This window comes from Stegodyphus dumicola, chromosome X1 (assembly GCF_044657685.1).
Source record: "Stegodyphus dumicola isolate Sdum_Otavi_A_Nest chromosome X1, ASM4465768v1".
NCBI lineage: Eukaryota > Metazoa > Arthropoda > Arachnida > Araneae > Eresidae > Stegodyphus > Stegodyphus dumicola.
Genome location: NC_140780.1, coordinates 178135870 through 178156496, shown reverse-complemented (window position 1 = coordinate 178156496; position 20627 = coordinate 178135870). Strand labels below are relative to the sequence as shown.

General features: G+C 32.4%; 1 protein-coding gene across 4 annotated transcripts in view; it reads right to left on the bottom strand.

Moving 5' to 3' along the window:
- Positions 1–20299, bottom strand: part of LOC118203800 (alpha-1A adrenergic receptor-like) — a 151851-nt gene extending 131552 nt beyond the window's left edge. For 2 of the 4 annotated variants that reach the window (XM_085807631.1, XM_085807632.1), the window contains exons 1-2: positions 19762–20299; positions 12309–12366 (exon numbers count right to left, since the gene is read on the bottom strand). The gene's annotated coding sequence lies outside the window, so the exon portion shown is untranslated. Of the gene's footprint in view, positions 1–12308; positions 12367–15769; positions 15927–19761 lie in introns of those variants that run through there. The other 2 variants (XM_085807633.1, XM_085807634.1) reach the window with 1 other exon arrangement.
- Positions 20300–20627: the final 328 nt, after the last annotated feature.

The window sequence follows — 20627 nt, the reverse complement described above, 5'->3', positions numbered from 1 at the left end:
GCATCTTTAGTTTTTGTTTCCCACCGCCTGCTATCGTCCATGGACCATGGCGCTTTTATTCAAAAATACTATATGAAAAAAATAATAGAATACTCTATAAATTAAATTTGGATTAAATTATTTAGAGCAAAGCATAATAAATAACATTTTGGAGGAGGCATTTATTGCTTTCAAAATTTTATGGTTAATTTTAGCGAGATTAAATATGATACGATTATTCTATTGAGACTGTTGCTGTTCCTTTTAAATATTCTGTAGCACTGTAATGTTAACGAAATCCCCCATGAAATCCTCAACGTTTAAAATATTTGGATCGTAATTTGAATATTATCGACTATTTTGATTCCGAGAATAGTTTAATTCGGTATTAGTTTCGATTCTTAAGCCAAATGCATCCAGGTTCGTCTTGGTTTATTTGATTATGGCAAAGCACGCGAGCGCTTTTCCCTAAAGGGAGCACCTTTCATGGAGGAGTTTCTAAAGGAAATCAGCTCTTATCCGCGTTAGATATGAGTCCATAAATCGTCCATGCAGTCAGCCAGGTGACAGATGACAGAAGACGAAACACCTGGTGGCTAACAGGAATAAGCAGGCATACGTTCCACGTCCTCCTCTGGCTAGCAACACAGCTACTATAATTAACCTTTCGGGAAATTAGACAAATACAAATACAATGAGTAGAGTTATAAGCAGGATATTTGGGTATCAAAAGAGCTAGTTTAAAGGTGTACTTCATTAGTAATAATAAAAATGGTACGGAGTACTGTATTGCAAATGTCAAGAATGCTAAAAAGGCAAGTAATAAGGTGTTATAGATGTAATAAAGCCTAGAAAGTCCGCACATTGGTCAGATATTTGCCCATGATAGTTTTGTACGAACAGAACATGGAGCAACTGAATTCACATTACGTGCGTACTAGTTTGCTTAAGTTCGTCGTTCAATGCAATTCTCATAATTACACTATACTGTACTAAGTGTTCAGATTGCGCACGGAATGCGCTACATCATTGAATTGCAGAATATATGATGTTTTATTGACTAAACCATATCCAGAACATCTTCCAGGTTATATAATACTTTCACTGAGCCACGAAAACATCTGTACAGCAGGCTGGTTCGCCTAGAATCGAAACCAGGTCGAAACACCAATCCTCAGCGATTTTACCACTCGGACGCTGGTGGGACGAAACAACTACGACCTTTTTCTTGAAGATATTTATCGAGTATCATAAAAATGATTTTGCTTCAACTAAAATCTATACCTACAAATTTTCGATCTAAGTTTAGCATTCTGATAATTTCTAATCAATGCCGTCAAACTTTCCGACTTTATCTCATAGAGTAAGCTAAGTTCATTCTGCCAGGAAAACGCCTATACAGTAGCCTCGTTCGCCTGGAATCGAACTCGGGTCAAACTACCAATGTTCAGCTCCTTTACCATTCAGACACAGGTGGGATGATACATTCAGGACTTTTTTCTTGTTTATTGTGTATTATTAAAACGATTTTGCTTGGACTAAAATCCTTAAATAGAAATTCTCATTCTAAATTTAGCGCATTGATAAATGAGTTATCAGTGCCATCAAACCTCCGGTTTTTATTTCGTATCTTAAACTGAGTTAACTTTTAAATCACATCTTAAAAAAGTGTAAATAGAGTGGATTATCGAATGAACGTAACCTGAAAAGGACAGCATTTGGCAATGGAAACTAGTTTTGTTTATTCAATTTAATATAGCAAAATATATGATGGCTGTCTGCCTAACGGAAGAGACTTCGCGGAAGATAAATTCCGGGAAACTTGCTCGCAATCTGTTTTTCCTGTGCAAGACTATCTTTTCACCTGGATTAAAATGGGTGTTTTTCAAATTTGAGCCAGTGTTTAACCGTCTTATCAATTTAGCCTCTGCTCAACTAACAAAAACCACAATATAAGTAAACACGCAGTTGGTGCACGTTTACTTACTACTATTGCTAATCTTTGTACCTTTAAGAGTTTCGTAAAACGATTGAATTTGTAAATATTCTGTTTGAAATGGTAGTTTCGTTAAAGGGAAATTTTTGAAAATGAACAGGTAAACAGTACTAGTACACCTTCAGATATTTGCAGCTATCTATGAAGAGAATGAAATACTTATATTACAGAGTCGTTTGGATTTTTATAAGCAAGAAACTAAAAACATAAGCAGTGCTTTCGCCAGGATTCGAACTCTGGCTAGATTGATGGCTAGACGTTATTTTCCAATTATACACCTGCACGCCGTAAAGAGGGGGGAACCTTACAATATAAACATGACAAGCGTCACAGAGTAATTTATTGATAATGGCTAAAATTAATTTTAAGAGACACCTTTATTTACACTTAGAGACACTTTATATGTGAAATAATATAACACAGTATCTTCTGACTAATGCTTAAGTCTCCCCTCCCCCCCCAAAAAAAACTGTTTAGACATTTAATGTTTATAAATGATGAAAAAGAAAGAATTCATCTTGAGATCAGAAGCGGAGGCAATTAGTATTCCACATTTGTTTCTCTTGAAACCTCTCAGGAATCCCATTCATTACCCACCCAATTATGTTTGAATAATTATTTGCTTAAAGAGCCAAGAAATGACTCCTGGAGGAATTTAAAACTACGCAGGTCTCGTAGCAACAGTTTGCTAAATTGATACTGACACAAGCAACTACTCAAACAACTGCGCAGACTCAGTAAATTTCTATTGCGTAATCGATACTACAGCTGCCCATTACATCTATTCTGAGCTTATATGTCTCTAAATGATATCTGCTAATATATTACAATCTCTGAAGACCGTAGTTCAGGTGTCATAACGATATCGCAGTTTAGCATTAGTTATATTAACTCTTAGTATCAGAGGAACTCTGCAAATCGTTCGACTGCGAATGAAGTATTACGGAAATGTTTCAAAGATATCACTGAGAGTTTATTTGTAGAGTTACAGAACATGAGGATGTTATACTAAAGACCGCAGAGTATTAGAGTTAGTTAGGATAATTTCTTGAGCTCTCTAATTATTACAGAAGAGTTATAGAAACGAACTGTTTTGTGTAAATGATAACAATAAATCTCTGCATGACTAGAAAGAAGATAGCTGAAGATAAAGCTGAGAGATAAAAAATAGGTCATTATTTGCTCATAAATGTTTTTCTTCGTCAGGTCTGTCCACCAGAGGGGCAAGACTAAAGCTGCGGAAGTTTCCCATTCTTTAACGTCATTTGCCCACAATATGTTTTCTTTTCCAAGTCTGTCCACTGGTGGCCGACAGACTAGAGCTGCGAAGTTCCCCATTCGTAAAGCGTATATGAACAAATTTCCCTTAAAATATCATCCTCAGAGGCATCCTTTCTGTCAGACTGATAGTTAGTTCTTGCATTAATCTTTGTCATATCTAATTAGGCGGTGATCTTCTTTATCAATCAGTCTATTAAAACAACAAAATTATTTTCTCCATGCTTGATGCATAAATTTTTCAAAAGTAGGTGAATTCGGATTCTTTCATTTGGGAAGGAAGGCCCACGGTTTTAGATTTTACAACATCTGGTTTCAATTGTGATTTTAACCCAAGACCTTCCTCTCAGAGACAATACGCTACATTGTGGCCTAGAAATCGGCAGCCAGTTTCTCAGGCATTGTATTTGATGGGTAGCCAGTTTCGCAGAACTTCTATTACACTACACGCAAGATGAAATATGTTTTACAATTTTTACTTATACATATTATAGGTTATTACCATGGAACTTTTCCCATATTCTCTTTTTCTTGGAAAAAAACATTTTCTGGCCGCATGTAACATAAGTTGATACACTTCAAAATTTTTTAGCTTTTTTTTTTTACTAAGGAACTATTATTAAACCTGGATTTGGACTAGGTCTCAGATCTACTACTTAATTGTTTTATGAAATTGTTCCCTACCATTAAATTATCGAAGACCGACGCCCCCCACACTTGTCCCTTTATTGTCCCTTCTTGGCTCCAATTGGATACATTTTCACAGCTTAATAAACAATAATAAGTGTTTTCTCAATCATTATGTTCATAAAACATTATCTTTTAGGTACCAAGTATAACAACTAAAATGATTTTTTTGTGATCCAATGTCCTTTATATCATAAATGCCTAGCACTTGAATGACGCAGAAAAAGTTCTTATTGTAATAAGACCTTTTTCTATTGAACGAGGTATGACCTTACTTTCTAGATGAAGGAAGAGGCACATATGAAAGAAGGGACACATAACAAGACTATATTTGTATAATGCAGGTCTTGTAATTGCCATATCCCCATAGCCTATTCCGAATCGCAAGCGAAAGAATGGCTTGTTTATTACGGACCTTAAGCATCAGTGATAGTAGGCTCCTGTCCAATATCATTTCAGTTTTTATATAAATACTCCAGCTAATGATCAAATATGAGAGCATTCTGCCTTACGTAGGCAGAATCTAATCCGGTAGTACGGCAGTCTTGAAGTGCTGGAGTACTATTTTTAATCAAGAGCATCTTGGAAGAAAATCTTTAATGCATTTTATTCATTTTTCTCCGCCCACTAGCGGCCAAGCGGCAAAATCGCTGAACACTGGCAGTTCGGTCCGAGGTTCGAATCCCGCGAACGGGCTGGCTGCATGGGCGTTTTCGCGGTTTTCTCCATGTGTAACATCTATACGAGCCAGTTTTCCTTAGAAAGTGCTCCACGAAGGCATCCCTCCCCTTAGGCAGATAGCCCTAGTGTGCTTTGCCATAATTAAATACACACACATATTCATTTTTCTTAATATCACTTATTATTATAAGGATACATAATTATCACTTCTTATTATAAGGATGAAAAACATTATGTATAAATTTTATCTCTTCAAATAGGAAATATAGCGTTAGCTTATTTATATTAAAAATATTAGAAAGAACAGTTTATTTTTATACGGGAATTTAAAATCATATATTTCTTGTAGCAAAATATTTGCTTTTGTTCACAGTTACAAAAGCATTTACTGAGAGTTTAAATTTTAAACTGATTGTGGAATCTGCCTAATCTGTATGTAAGTAATGAAATAAATTTGTACTTTTAGCGCAACAATGGCGCTGAGGAAAATTAAATTGTGTGACACATCCCATTTCAAATAAATAATCTTTCACTTACTTCTGACAGGTATTCTTAAAGCTTGAGTTTACAAATGAATTGAAGAAATCAAATTAAGTTACCTAAACTTTGCACAACTTAAGAGCTTAAGAAATTATCTGAACAAGGTAGAATGTTCTGCGAAATACTGTTTTGTACACTTGAGGAAAATCAAAGGATCAGTAGACGAGAATAGAACATGGAAAAAGCTCCTAAAGACCAGTTATTTGATCTACTCAGTTGCTTCTAAATCTACTCATGGCATCAGAATGCTTGTTAAAATAATGTTTTTCTGTATTAATTAAAAGCTGTTGCCCTGTTGTATTTTTACATGTATTTAGAGAAGAAAGTGTTACAGAAAGCAACAAAATATTTTGCACCCACATCCTAAAAATTACTCATATTAAATCTGAAGAATTTAGAAACGAATTTAACTACTGCAAGTTTTTACCAGAAATCAAACTTTTGATCCTTTAGCGTTTTGAGGAATACTCATAGGTTACCAAAAGTTTAAATTTACAGAGTTGCGCATATCATTTGACAACCTTCCATATTTAAAGTGAACAAAGGTATTTTCACAAGTCTAGCTGAATTCTCTTTATTTTCTAATCGGATAAAACGATGTTAAATTTTTTTTTTAACTTATTACAATTTGACCTCAGATTTATATTTTACAGAAAAATCCTATTTACTTTTTTTGGGGGAGAGAGGAGCAAAGATATTACGACAGACAAGATATTTTTTCTGTCTGAAAAAGATGTAATAAGTCCTTATTATAAGTAAAACACATTGCTCTTTCGAGAAACGTAACTCTGTGTCTGACTTCTTCGCATTTTACAGGGGTTTTCAATAAAGCAGTATTAGTCAGATTTGAAATTTGCGTGTTTCATGTTAGAAATCCTTAGATCTTTCAGCGGGCAATCTAGAAAAATTATATCATGATGTAGAGACATTAGGTTATTTCGAAGCAGAAGAGATGAAAAATGAGCAATGCCATCGCCGGGACTCGAACCACTGGAATGCGCACCGAGTGTGCTGACATTTACACCATGAAGGCATGCTAAGAAGGCAGGAAAAATACCTTATAATGGTTCAGAAATATAGTGGCTACTCCCAGTTTAACTCATACTGTAAGGTTTATTCTTTTTGTCACCACGTGCCTTCGAGGTCTAACTGGAAGCACGTCCGGATAACAATCTGGAGGACTGGAGTTCGCATACCGGCGAAGGCTTAGTATATTCTTCATGTTTTCTGTTTCGACAAGCGTAATGCTAATGTATTTCTCCAATTATTTTAGTGAAAGAGATTTAGTATTATTAAAGTATAAAAGCGGATTCTTTTACTTATTCTCCTGTTTCACAATCGGAAGAATCTTCTGCTTTTCTTGCTTTGTTGAATATATTTTACAATTACAATCTTTTAGTTATTGTTGAGTAAATAATAAATTAAATAAAGAAGCTCTTTGTCCAATAAATTATTAGCCCAAGGAGCTTCACGTTCCCATTCTGCGTTGAATATATTTTTCAATAGTTTCCAAACTTTCTGCTGAATATATTTTCGTGAACGTTCAACGAAAACTGGTAGTGATATAAAAGATTGTTCGGATACGTTGCATAAAGCAGTTGCGCTCTTTAAGAATAAATTAAATGCATAAAAAATCGCTTTATATTTAATAAGTCCTTTTGAACAAAGCATTAGACTCACCTATCTCTGAAAAGATTTATATTTAAAAATAAATGCTTTCTCATTGCGAGAAGTAGCTCAAGGCTAAATTATATATAGATCCGCTGTACAGAAAGGTAAAATTACTTTTCAAAATCAATCTGATCATTATTCAGAATTTAGTTATGAACTGCAAAGGCGTCATCCGCAATAATTTGTACCATCAAAAATAAAATTTCGCCACTTTCGAGCCATGATTTTCTTAAAAATCAAACCTTTTGAGGATTTTAGGGTGAGTGATAAAACTTCGAAACAATGGTAATTCTTATCCAATGTAATACCAGTCAAGTGAACAGCTACATAACTCTAAGCGATCCCGGTTTTCCCATATGAAACACAAGCGCGAACCAGCTATAGAAAATCCTCCAAGGAAGCAAACCTCCTCACTTCATTTTAAGTCATCTGAATTTTAAAATGTAAGTGGAATTGCTATACTTTTTTCTTTCAAGTGTTAATATGAAAAACTTAGAAAATACTTTCTTAGAATTTTGCCTCCTGAAAAATGCGTTTCCTATATTTGGCTAATGAGATTTTGAATACTGAAAGTGATCAGTTAGTCTAATTTCTCTATTTACTAGTCTAATTTCTCTATTTACAACATTTCTGGAAGAGTTCAAGGAAATTTTTCTAAGAAATCATTTTAAAAATATACTGTATCATTTTTTAATTGATTTAAATTTGGAAAAGTGAGCTGAATTCTTACTCTCCAGTAACTTTAGGATGCTCATTTATCATATAAGCTTATTCAGCTAAGTTCTTCATTTAAAAGAGCTTTTATCAAAACTTAGCTTAAAATAACAAGCAGTGTGATGTAACGATTTTTTTCGTTGTTTGCTTTTGTAGGACCACTAGTGGAGCTAAAGCCGTGAAACACTGTTCGTTCGGCCGGCGTTTGATTTCTGGGGTTGAATGTGCTGCTTACATGATTTATTTTTAACATTCTCGTTAAAACCGTTTTGTTATAACCAAAACCACGGACGTATTACATACAGACCGCTAGTTGCCTTCGAATGAGCCAACCTGTGTTGCTATGAATGGGCTGGTGGCCTAACTATAGAAGCCATATCGAGGCTAATATTTTGTAACGTTTTCAATATGAAGAATAAAATGCCACTATATCTGATTCAGTAAAAAGCTATCAGCAGTAATTAAATCTTTAATTGGATAATTATCTCATTTTCTTTGTTATAAAAGTAATTAAAAGCCATTAATCTATGTTTAATTTAAACTGGAGTATCCCTAATTCGTGTGTAAAATGAATATTTTATTGAAATTCATAAGGATTTTCCTTACTTCTTGCGTAATTTATGCCTATTTGTAGTTTTAAAATTGTATCTGCGCAATAAATAGAATAAGGAACATGTATAGTGTAGGAATTGAATCAGAAAATTAAACAAGTTTAGTAGTAGGGTAGCGTAATTCTTACTTTTGTTCTCAGCAAGAACTTTTAATAACGCACACTTGTTAGAGACTTTAAAACGTTTAGCCAACATAAGTCAGACATGACATACGCTACATATTTTTGCAATCTGATAGTAGCTTTGCGCTTTTTTCTTTTTCATCTCTGACTCTGATGTTAGTTAACATTATAAAATCGGGGACACAGCTGTGAAAAAGACGACTTCAAACTTCTGAACCGAAGAAGACAGTAAAGGCTAAACTTTCATTGCTTTCAATAAATAGTCCTACCAAAATTCCAACGAGGATTCATGCTTCCTTGTTATCTGTTGTTATAACTACAAAGGAAACATGATTTAGTGCCTGTCTTGTAAAGTGTGAGTTCACGAGAAGTGTGCTGGTGAAAAAAGGGAATCAAAATGTATTACTGTGAAAAATGTAACTGAACTCATCAAGAGCAAATAATTGATGCAGTAACTTATGTAAGATTTATAGTCTAATACTAATAGTAGGCTGAATAATTATTCATGCTATCCAAGTTGTGGTTATTGTTCTTTTTATACTAGCCTAACTACAAATTACCCTCAAATTCTCATTTTCATTAAACTGTTTCTAATAAACGAAATTCAATGTTATTTTGTAGATTCTTGCATTAGGCTTATTTTATGATTATAAAGACTAAACTAAAATCCAACTCCTGATTCCTTTTGAAAAATGCAAAACTATCAGTTATGTTTCAATGTATTTTCAGTGGCTTGTGTTAGACTCTAACCAGCATTTTATCTTTACGAATCATGCTTAACATAGTTTTAAACATTTTATTGGCTTGTATTAAGATGATACTGTGTTAAAAAAAACAATAGTTACTGGCCCATTCGCAGAAACTCCCCGGCTTAATGAAGGCGACCAGTTTCCTTCATTGGGCCAGTGGCACCTATTTTTATTTTTCTAATATTTATTGAACATATCATAATTATAACGTCAATTCCTAGATATGTGTAGTGCGGAAAGTAATAGTTACATTAACATGAAACAAAATTGTAAAATTGCTAAAATTTGACGATTTTCAGGATCATTTCGTAGAAGAGGCCCATCGATAGCAACCTTCTTCTAGTTCTCAGCGTTCTTTGTGTAATGTCAAATGCTGCACACTAAAAGAAAATATTTGGTTCTTCAGTTTAAAAAAAGCAGGGCTACAGAGGTTCCTTTCCTTTCTTGGTCTTTATTTTTAATTAAAAGATTTCTTTTATGTTAGTCTGTTAGAGAATTATGTTATAGGCTTGCAAAAAGAAGAAGCTTAACATCTCTTTTATTAAAATGCAGTTTATATATTGGACTTCATTTACAACTACTCCCACATTTTTCCTGTAAAAAAATTTACTTCAATGCTTCTTTCCAGCGTCAGTGTTCAAAGACTCAACGGACGTAGAAAAATACTTATGAAGTCATTACACATTTTATTTCGGAGCTGGAGACGTCAAAAATGTGCAACATTGCAAAGATTCGAACTCTGGACCCTCCAATTACTAGCACCACGTGCTTTCCAGTTACATCACAAAAGGCATGCGGTAAGAATGGAGAAAATTGTTTAAATCCTTAAATCAAAATTTAAGTTAACATTACTGAGTTTCTGATGGGAAAGATTCAAAATGTTAAAATTGAGAAAATTCATCTCACTCTGCAATATTTTTGGAATATCAGAAATACCTTAGCTGTTACTTTTTATGTTACAAGAGGGTGTATTTTACAGAAAAATATTATTGTTTATTAATGGTTATGAAAAATATTAAATATGATTAAAATGTTAAATATTTTGATATATGCACTGCATTAATTATTCATATTACAATATATAAATATTACAATGCATTGATAACAATATATATAACTCTTAAATATTTTCATAAAAATTATTATTTCGGATTAGTAAAGAAAACAGTCGATTTGTGCAGTCCATATGATAAATGTGTGGGGAGGGGGAATTCTATTAAATATCTGCGTCTTATTTAATCGAGGCGTTAAAAGGACGATGCTAAGAGTTTCAAAGTTTAATTTAAAAGAATAATAAAATAAATTAAAAAGTAAAAGGATTAAAGGAGCATAAGGGAAAAAAAATTTCACAAGCGCATTTAATATTTTAATTACGACCAATGAGGAACTGAAATAAAAAGAGCTGTGAAAAAAGTTATTGCTTTTGCAGACAGATAAGGGAAAAATTTTTTTTACAAGCGCATTTTTAATTACGACCAATGAGGAATTGAAATAAAAAGAAGAAATAAAAGAATAAAGAGCTGTGAAAAAAGTTATTACTTTTGCAGACAAAGCAACAGAAACTAAACATTTATGAACATGAGTAGCAAAAGAATTGTTGTCTTTCGTCCCTCAAACTATTATTTTGTCTGAATATCATCAAGCTTTTATTTATTTATTGGTTTTTTGGTCCTTCAAAGGGGTACATATTATCTGAGTAGAAGAATTATATTGTTTTGATTCTTGGAATGTTTGACAATGTTAATTTACCATAATTCAGCAACAGTTATTTTATGCGTGAAGATCTCTTCTCTGTATCAGATAGAACTTTTGATTTCACATCAAAGAGGTTATTTCTCTCTTTCATTTACCATAGTTATTACAAATATTAATTAAGTTCCGCTGAAACAGCGTTTTCGAAGTGGACTCAAAATAAGCAATTATTTAATTACAGCTTAAAATTGTGTACATATTTCTGCTTATTTGTTTAATCTATTTTGCATTTATTTCATGCTACTTCTACCTATTTTGCATTACTATTGATTTGTTTTTATTTATTTATCACCTGTTTTGTCTTACTTCATCGTAACTCTAAGAAAATTTGTGTACTTCATATAACCTTTAACTTCTGAGCAATGATTTCATTCTTATACATTAAATGATATATTAGTTTGCAGTGTCTCCAATTCCAAGTAAGTAAGTGTTATAAATGTGCAAACAGCAGAGCAGAACAGGAGATGCCTAGTGGGCCAGTTTCCGTATAATGTAATAAATAAGCTAGCAAACTTTATGAGCATTCGATTACAAATTTTTCAGTTAATGATGCAAAGAATTAGGCTTCAGCTGAGGATCGAACTCAGAGCCCCCTTGTCTCTGGATAGGTGTTCTGCCAATTAAGCTATCAGAGCCATAAACATCTAATAGCAGTGTCTATTTTTAATAGCAGACTCGCGTTAATTTGAACAGTAGATTTGACTGTAATGTAAGTGCATGCGCACGTCAAATTTGCTTTTCTTGTTTCAGGTAAATGATACACCGACCAAGCTTCGATAGGTACTGATCACGATCGGGCATATATGTATGTATGTAAGTATTTGACCTTCCAGTGGGTATACAGGGTTAGGGACGCTAACCACCGCACGGATGGGCCCAGGTTCGAATCTCAGATAACGCAGGAAAAGATGTTCATAAGCATATAGTGTCTGTGTGATAAGGGAGCACTCAAAATACACGGCGAGCCAAAATTCCTTTCAAGAGGCTAGTGGCAACGTAAAGAGGAGAGAGGCCCTCGAACCACACACCTGAGCTGTTATCTCTCATCATTTAGGCAGAACTGCACATTCAATGGGCAGACCTATACTTGTAAGACCAATGGTGAAAATTTGGTGCCCCGCTCATGTCTACGTTTACCTGTATGTATGTATAGGTGTATGTACATATATAAATGTATATTTTTATTGGATTATTATGAATATTATCAGAATAATAATATATAAAAATCAGAATAGAAAAGTTTATGCTTTTAAATATTCTGAGTTTGATTTTATGACACGCAATGCAAAAATTTACCTATTTTAAATTTTAGAGAAATAGGCAAGTGTTTGGAGCTGAATGAGAGAAGAGTTTACTTCCTCTCTCATTCAAGTTCGTTTTTCAGGCTTTCATTAAAAATATACGTGGATTTGTTTAATGAACATGAAATTACTTTTCTGAATTAAATGCAATGAAATTTATGTAAAATACTGCATTTATCATGTTTTATAAAATAAGCGAAAGCAAAATCTCTAAAAGTAATATTTACCGATTCATTCTCCCCAGTCCATTGATCACAGCTTGACGAAGTGGGACCCGGCAAGGCTCTGAAGTAAAAAATATGAACTTACATTAAGCAGTATAAAAGCAAGCAATTAGTTCATTAAAATAAACAGCTTACAATTTGCTTCAACATAAACTTCTCATAACATAATTCAAGTAGAAAGCAAATGTTTTAAGAATGAAAATATTCTTAGTTCATCTATTAAAAAATATTTCTGAGGAGGTAGTGATAAAAAATTTGTTTAAAAAAATTTTTTTGTTGCGCTTGTTTTTATTTGTTCTACTTAGAACTCATTAGCGTATGAAGAATGATTAAGCACTCTTTTAAGGGAAAGCACCGGACAGCTATCTGTGTAACGGAAGAGTTGCTTCCAGAGTGATCTTAGTGAAATGAAATAACTCATAATTATTGTAATCACAATACCCCCCTACAGCCAGTCCATTAGCTGCAAATAACAGAACCCGGAACAAATTATTGATGTTCGAGGGCTTTTAATAGCTCATTCACGATGGGCCGCAGGTTTAAAATGTGTCTACGGAGCGAGACAATTACAGAAACTCGAAAAAGATGTACTATATTTCTGAAACTGGAAATCGGATATTGATGTGAGAAAATTGTGAAAGCTTTGTTATGAGCTTATGATATATTTTTAGCAGTATTTCTGTTAACATGCGGTAAATATTTTTGGCATAATTTGTACATACTGTGCATAATATTATAATTTAATAAGGGTTTACCTGAAAGTCCTTTAATACCCCTTCTCTGTATAGACGTAGCAGGAGATGAATAATTAATTTAGTTTTTTTCCTTCCTTTTTAATATTTAATTCTTGAAACACAGTTGTTCAAATATTTTGCAGTATCTGTTATGCTGACTTTTTATGAAGCAATACATAAAACACTTTATCAGGTGGCAAAATTATATAAAATTACTAATTTAAATTAGCAGTATGAAAACTTATTTTTATGCTTTGCTTAAGTTTTGTAGAAAAATCTTCTGAGAGAAAATCAGAGCTGCATTATCTTGTCCAAGGTACAATTTAGCAATACAGCAATTGCAATTTATATTTTAGAAGCATACGGACGGTGCGATTAGCGTAGTCATCATTTTCACTATCAACGTGACACATCGGACACTCTGTGTTTGACATATTACTGAATCCTACACGAATATTAAACTGAGTTATTCTGTCGCGTGTATTTGCATCATTCTGCTCAATTCAATTTAATTCCCTCATTAAAATGTTTCCAATTAGAATTCTCGAATGGAATAATCCAAGTGTTAGTAATCTAATTCATTTGCATTAGATTACTCAGAACACTTTTCTCTGTGATAACGTATTGTTTATTTATATAAAATGATTATTATTTGTGGATCATTACTTAATAAATCTAATTATTTTTTGTCAAAATAGTCTGCTTTGTATAGAAGCATAATTTTTTTTGTGACAGGACGCCCATAAATTTTAAGGTACCTAAAATTACAGTCATGAAACAAAATATTACCGAAGTTTTTAATTGCCTAAGTAAAACAGTACATAAAAATTTGACAGTATTAGAGGTTAGGTCATTTATTAAGGAAAAGGTGCTCGAGGGCCTATGAAGAAATATTTTATGCGGAATTCATGCTCATTATCATGTGTAAAGAAAGCCACCTCTTGCAATAGGCCTCCGTTTAGCCGCTTGTAGCTGTCATAAAATGTGATGAGAAACTTATGTTTAGAAGCCATATTCGTTCCATTACTGAAAGGCTAAATGTGAGAAGAAAGCAAAAAATCTTTGATTGTTTCTTCAATAATTACGAAGTTATTTAAAAATGAAATTATTGTGATAAAAAAGGTGTAAGTAAATAATAAATTGTTAAGAATTTCATTATTTGCTTTTTATTTCAAAAGCCTTTCGAAATTTTTTATGAAATTATTATTTGAACTATACTTACGATATATATAACTTCTATTTAGAACTTACCTTATATTGTTAGAGAATACTGAAAGAGAATTTTGCAATAAAACAGACATGGAGATAAACATCATCAGTACTGAGACTATTGACACTAACTTTAGAATGACCCTCAATTAGATTGAAAATATCACATCACACAAAGCTTCAGTTAGTGTCACATAATTCAAGTTGCAATCAGATATCTTCTGTAATCGGTCTAAGTGAAAAAATAAAGTTAAAAACGAAGCTATTTTAAAGGCTTCTTGAAAAATTCACTGAAAATTTGTGCAATAACTAATGCACTTTGCAATAATTTAAAGAAGAGTAATTTTTATTCACACTTAATTTGGTTTAAAACCAATAATACGAAAAATAGAACGTGCTGTTCGAGAACTGTAATACGGTTTTCTGCCTTCACAACATACTCTTGCTATGAAAATAGTTTTACAGGGTCTATAAGGACCGTTTAACTCAATTAATGATATGAAGTAGATAAAATGTTAGAAATTCGACTAGGCTCATAAGCTATTTGTTTAAATGAAATACATGCAGTAGTATTTAAAAATTTATTCTGAGTGTAGCAACACTCAATTCTAAATTATGGTTGATTTACTTTTTCTTATAAATTAAACGCCAACTATATCGAGGGTTAAACATATTTTCCGAATTCTAAAATCTTAAAAATGCTTAATCGTAAAATAGTGAAAGAGTTTTTCCCTTTCGTGTATTGAAACCAATTAACTGAATTTATCAGAAGTTTTTTTTATTTTAAGTTCCAAAAGCAACCACTTTCAATTTCTGAGTTTTATCTTAAAGAAAATTCTTCCGGTATGCACTGGCAGTTTTCTTTCGCACATTCAAATATATACTGATGGCAAATCTTAAGAGACTTTAATTTGCATATCTAAAAGTAATATAATGCTTATGACCATAAGATTTCTCTAAATGCTAGGTTAATTTCTTTTCTGTCGGAAGGAAATCATAGCAAATGTTTGAAAGAACACGAAGAGAAAATCCTGCTTAAACTCCAATAATCGCTCTCGGGAAAAAAAAAAAAAAAAAAAAAAAAAAAAAAAAAAAAAAAAAAAACTGAAATCGAAACAGAATTTAATAGCATATAAAATAGAACAAATTTTCTGTCGTATGATTTTATACTAGCATATCAGGCTACCTTCGTGCTAATTAAACTGAAATAGCTATATTGAATCACTATATAAGCCACATCCAGAAGTTTATATAGCTCTTGCATAAATAATATTAAAACAGTTTAGCCTTGATCTATTTTCTTTGCAGACATAGGCGCAAGAAAATTGCCTTATCAGAAACATAAAGTCCTGAAGAGCGAGTTATATCATAAGCGTCAACGCGAAATGGAAAGATTGAATTCAAAATATTTTCTATTTCAATCTCCATACTCCTTACAAAATAAAAGAGTATTTGTCATGAGATATAAACCGCTAATTTATACATAAATCTAAATTTTAAATTTAAAAACATCATACTTACACATAGCGTATTAAGGAAATAAGGATGATGGATATAAGAAATCTGATGTAAGGTCAGCGGTTTACAACTACAGTAAGGAAATTATAAATTCGTAATTCTGTTTATACAGAAAAGTAATGAAGTTGGTCTCGACTGCAGACAGACTGAATCAAGTTGATCGCTCTGAGTCTAAAGCCAGACTGAGATAAGCTGTTCAGGACCTCCTATTTATTAAAATACCCAGAACCAATAGGCTTCCAAAGTCTTGCGCATGACAGTTCAAATTCAACCCCCCCTTTACCCACGTGATCTAAAAGGTACTACAATTTGCAAACTCTGATTCCCTTCAAATGCTAACATTCCTCTCAAAGGAATAAGCCACAAATTCTGGTAATAAATATAAGAAATTAAGGAATAATTAATATTCTACATATTTAGCATTTATACGTATAACTCAGAAAAAATAGAAGGCTCTAAATATATTTTTAGTTAGAATTCTATTATATGAATTTGAGAAAACTTCAAAGATTCTTCGTACGTACCCATATTTCTTTATAAAATATTTAATTTCTTCATACTTTAATTATCTAAATTATTAAATTTAGTAGTATTAAATGCAGGAATTATTTAATGCTTTTAAAGTTAGTTTTGCCATCATTTTACTATGCACATGAGTTATTAATTTTGTACAATACCAAGCCTGTTCTAGAAATCAAGTAATTAATGTTAAAGATTAAACTGGATAAAATGAGAATGAGAAAATAATTCTTATCTCTCAAAAATGACTTTGCATATATTTGGGAACAGAATGCATTTATGGTTTAGATTTGCATTTGCATTGAGAAACAACACATATTTGTATATAACATATATTAGATTATAAATAAGAATTTGTAGTAAAAGTTTCCAATAACATTAAAGATAAATATTTTAAAGCAGGTACATATTACTAACGTTTTTCGTTCATTTTGTACATTTATGCATCTTTACGTTTTGCCGTAAAGAAGAAAAATATTCATATAAATTAAAATAGTCGAGAGGTTTTGATCCGCAGGTTACTTATATTTATTTAACAGGCTAGGATAACTAAGCATCATTTTATCGTAGTTAGAAAACATTTTGAATAGTAAAGCTCTTAGTAAAAGTATAAATTTCAGTAACCTTTATTGGCAAATCTACTTCTAATGTTTGGCTTGTTTTCCTTGATTTTATTTATTTTATTAAAAAATACTTGATACTTTGCAGGCGATTTTAAGAGCAAAACATTGACATATCTGTTGATCTAAATATTTTAAAAACGCGTTTCTGAGTCCAAGTATATTTTTCTATGGCATTTCTTTCGGGGAAATGCATTTTCATTTACCAAAAATTTTCTATTGAGGTACCATAAATAATTCCTGAATGTTAGTAAATGTTTATAACAATTTTCCCTTGTAGCAGTTCCTTGTATAACTTCATTATGCTCCACAATTTCTTTCGTTAAAAAACACTTTAAAAATTGTGTGTCATTTCTCGTTTAACAACTCTTTTTTTTTTTCTTACGCGTACAACTGCATAATGATGTGCTCGACAACAGTGAAGATTTAATTATCGAGATTAAAAACCTAGAAATGTATTAAAGCAGGTTTTTTTATTAAATTAACATATTTCTTAGAAATAATTACATGAAATAATTTAATGTATTTGCATGAATTTCAGTAAATTTGCAAGACATTCGTAACCAAAATAAAACACTTTAGTAACATTTTGTTTTTCATTGAAACGTCTTACAAACAATTAAATCTGATTCGCTAAATTTAAGAATTTATACAAAGAAGCATGCTCTTTTTTTAATGCACCGAAACTGAAATTTGTTATTATAACGATAGCTAATTTTATGATCCAGTATAATTTTCACAGTTTGATAGTGTCGTTTACAGAGTGTCCTTTTAAATGAGTAGATATTAAACTTGAAGTTTTAAAACATTCCACAATACAGGAGACAAACTAATTTCTACAATTTATTATTAGCCTACCTTCTATTAAATTAAAGTTTCATAAAAAAGAAACTCAACTTGACTTTCTATTGTAAAACAACCTGTGGTCTTCAATAACTGTAACATGTCATGTATTAAAACAGTGCGGTCATCTTTGAATTACTCAATTTTAAATGGATTTTAATATGTGATGAAAATACTAATGAAACAAAAGCAATTGTAGCAATAATACTCATTACTCCTTGGCAGAAAGTATGGTCGTATCACATTCAAAAATTAGACGTATTAAGCCAAATTTCACGACTGCACATCAATGAAATGAAATCCAAGGTAGAGATGATGACAGCCTCGGAAAGCAAACCTAGCAAATAGCAGATACATAACAATAAATCCTCGATTCATCTCTCCGCATCCCATTAAAAATTATCTGAGGAATTCTTCTCACATATATGGGTCAGCAAAAATAACAAGCGACCGCCGTAAACACGTTTGATCCCCCACTCTACAGCGGGAAATTAAAAGATAGGAACCGTTTCTTTGCAAGACAACTTCTACTTCATTAGATGGATTTCTTGAAATATTTTGCTACCTAAATTGAGCTCAAAAACTCAGCTTCTTTTACGATACAAAGAAGAAAAACGAAATTTTTACACTTTCTTAAGAATTCTCTGTTTGCTTTCCTACAGAAAGAAGAAAGTTGCTAAAATCAATGTCAAACTATTGATCTGATAGCTCGACAAAGTTTGCGGGCAGTAGGTCAAAAAAATCTTGATAGTTCCCCAGATGTTTTTGTGATATTAAGCTTTCAATGCCTACAATCACAAATATGCACATACGGATATTATGGATGCTTGCACGTAATTAAAATTTCCTTTATTGTAGTTTCAACTTTATGCTTTAATGCTGAAATCGCATTACTGCATATGCTATATTTAGGAAACCTAGATGTACATGATATTGCAAGATGTTCTTTAATATTATGTGTTAATATTCATTCTTTTATACATACAGGTTATGAAAAAATAATTTCGCAGTGTTTTTATCAGTAACACACACATGTGCATGCTTTTATACACAGTTCTAAAACATTAAGCTTTTGCATGACGTTTTAATTCGTAGCATTTTTGTTACTGATAATTTATTTGAAAGCCATTTTCTAAGATCTCAAATAACTCAAGCTAATTTTAACTTAATCGAGTTAAAGTTATTTAATAACATGCATTTTGCTTTGTATGTAGAAATATTTCATTGGAGTTTATTTAAAACTTTAAAACTGTTAAATAATTTAAGATAAAGTTTTAATTATTTTAGAACTTTGAAAAGAAATTTTATGAGCTACTAGCTTACTCATGTTTCATCAATGCATAAAATATGGAATAAAATGTGCTAGATTATTTCTAAGCTTGAAACTGGTTCAGCATTTTTAAGCAAATTTATTCTACTTCTGTATTGACTGTACACATGACAACTATTGCAGAATGAAAACAGATAAACAGAAGAATAAAGGAAAGTGCCACTTTTAAAATAATCAACTACCTTATGGTAATAAAAATATTAAGTTCACTGTGAAATTCGATCAGTGTTTATAAGTTTAATCAATGTTTACAAGTTACTGGAATATGTAAAAAATTAGATGTGCATTGAATGTTCATTGCCTAGCAAATGAAAATTATAGAAATCCATTACCCTTAAAAAAAAAAAAAAAAAAAAAAAAAAAAGGCCCGCACACCCTCTTTGCAAAACTTCGGAAAGTTTGGAAAACTTCATTTTGTTTCAAACTATAAAATAATTGGCTCGTGACAACCGCAAAATAATGTTAAAATGGTCTTTAAATAACAAACTATAACCTGGAAAATGTTTTTCGGTGCATATTGACACTGTTAAGTCTTTCTATGTGGAATGAAGTACTTTTCGTGTCTTTTCTTTTCTTTTTTTGTTAAAGTATTTTGACTTGTCATGTTGCGGAAAAGTTTGTACAAGTGGGGGAAAAGTTCATAAAGAGTAAAGATAAAAAGAATTTTAAGAAAAACTCCTTACCTGACTTCTAAACTGTTCAAAGTGGAGTCATGGTGTTTGACATACTGCAAAAGTGTTCGGCATGCAATGTGTTGCAGGAGCAGTGCCGGTCCACGTCCTGCACAGCTGATCGCTAGTGGCCGAAAGAGAACTGAGTTCGGTCGCAAAAGTAGTGCGCACCTGTGTAAACCACGCACCTGTGCTTTCCCCGGTTCCTACACACCCCTCTAGTGTCACCCAATATATTTAAAAGAAAAAAAATATAAACAATTCTAATGAAAAAGTAATAATATGTAGTTTCTATATATAATATATGTTTTATACAATATTTTTATTTTAAATTACTTTGAAATATTAAAAAAAAGTGTCATTTCTGTATCCCAATCTAATAAATATACAAAAAAAGTTAATCCTGAAATTTTTCAACTTTTTATAAGCGATTTATAAGCAGTTACTTATGGTCTGCCGGCTACCGCCTTTCGGCTGCAGACGGCCTGAATTCTTCAGCGCGCAGGCAGTACCGAAGATCGGAGCGCCGCTGGCAGAAAGAGTGGCACGCGGCTACTCCTCGAAATGCTCTTACTGCACTTGGGCAGAGCGCGCAGCGTGAAGTAGCAGCGTCCCTAACGAAGGAACAGCCCCGTCTGCGGCGGTTGGATGGGAGTCTCACTACCTATCCTTCCATGATCAATGTAAAACCACCTTTCTTTTCCCGCCCTGCGCATGCGTAAAAGGGGGTGACACAGTCTTTCGGACGGACCCTGTGCCGCTACTAGCACACTAAATTCCCCAATAAGAGGGAAGGCTCTATACCGTCCGGTAACGGAAGGTGGAGACGGCCGCAAGATAAGAAACTTCTGCGCATTAGCTCTGCCCATTTCACCGAA